Source organism: Thermobia domestica, chromosome 3 (genome assembly GCF_964235325.1).
Source record: "Thermobia domestica chromosome 3, izTheDome1.hap1.1, whole genome shotgun sequence".
Classification (NCBI taxonomy): domain Eukaryota; kingdom Metazoa; phylum Arthropoda; class Insecta; order Zygentoma; family Lepismatidae; genus Thermobia; species Thermobia domestica.
Genome location: NC_137456.1, coordinates 66,421,461 through 66,422,510, shown reverse-complemented (window position 1 = coordinate 66,422,510; position 1,050 = coordinate 66,421,461). Strand labels below are relative to the sequence as shown.

The following is a 1,050-nucleotide window of genomic DNA, read 5'->3' as shown; positions in this document are numbered from 1 at the left end:
ACACAAAATCCCTGTCACAAAGAAACTTCATATTACCACCAATGCTCAGAATATGATGGTGGTCATGTTTTGGGGAAGTGAAGGCATAATTCTCACTCATTGTGTTTCAGAGAACACTGCAGTGACAGCTGCCTTTTGCGAACATGTTCTCAAGATTCTGCCCATTCCAGCATTCCAAATAAAACGACCTAAGAAGATTGCTCATGTGCTTTACCATCAAGACGTCATTCACAAAATTAAAAAAAAAAGTACTGAGGAGTGAAAGAAAAATCCTTAATGTAAATCCTTACTAAAACAGCTCTATAGTTAAGACGCTCATAGATTTTTTTTTTTCACTTTTTCTTACAATCATGTATGTGACTTCCGTAATTCTCCTTTCTTCCAAACTCTTACATGTTCCTGTCAATCACTTCTATAAGCGACTTTTGCTCCAAAATTCAATACGGTAGTTACTTGTCGGAGAATTATAATAAAGCCATAGAAATTCAATTTGTTTTTTTGCTATAAGTAACGGAGCCTGCGCACCATTTGATAAGGTTTGCGATTTATTATTATTGTTCAGGACTTTAATCTCATTGTCTTAGGTTTGCCTAGACGAAGCGTACACAATTTGTATTCCACGAATCGGTTCTAAGAACCTAGAATTTGAAAACGGAAGCTATTATTTGTAAAACATTAAATCAATAAAATACTTCTTTGGCAGCGGTGGGATTCGAACCCACGCCTCCGAAGAGACTGGTGCCTTAAACCAGCGCCTTAGACCGCTCGGCCACGCTACCACATTGAGAGCAGTGTTAGTCTTACTAAATACGTAGTATATTGCTCATCGTTGCATCTGAGCAGTGAACTGTCAGTGTGCATATAGTACGTGCATGGTTGAACTACTCATGCATGGTCCATGGTAGGGTAAGAATATTGCATGTCTACATAACCATGTTACATAGCCATTCGTGTAGAAAACCATACAGTTATATTTTTTCACGTCATGCTATGGATCATGAAAATTTATCTGTATGCTATGGATTGGTAGCTTTCAATCTGCTTGTTGCG

General features: G+C 37.9%; 1 non-coding gene across 1 annotated transcript; it reads right to left on the bottom strand.

The window, feature by feature from the left end:
* Positions 1 to 697: 697 nt before the first annotated feature.
* On the bottom strand, positions 698 to 779 carry TRNAL-AAG (transfer RNA leucine (anticodon AAG)). The gene has a single exon. It is a non-coding gene; the product is annotated as a tRNA-Leu (tRNA).
* Positions 780 to 1,050: the final 271 nt, after the last annotated feature.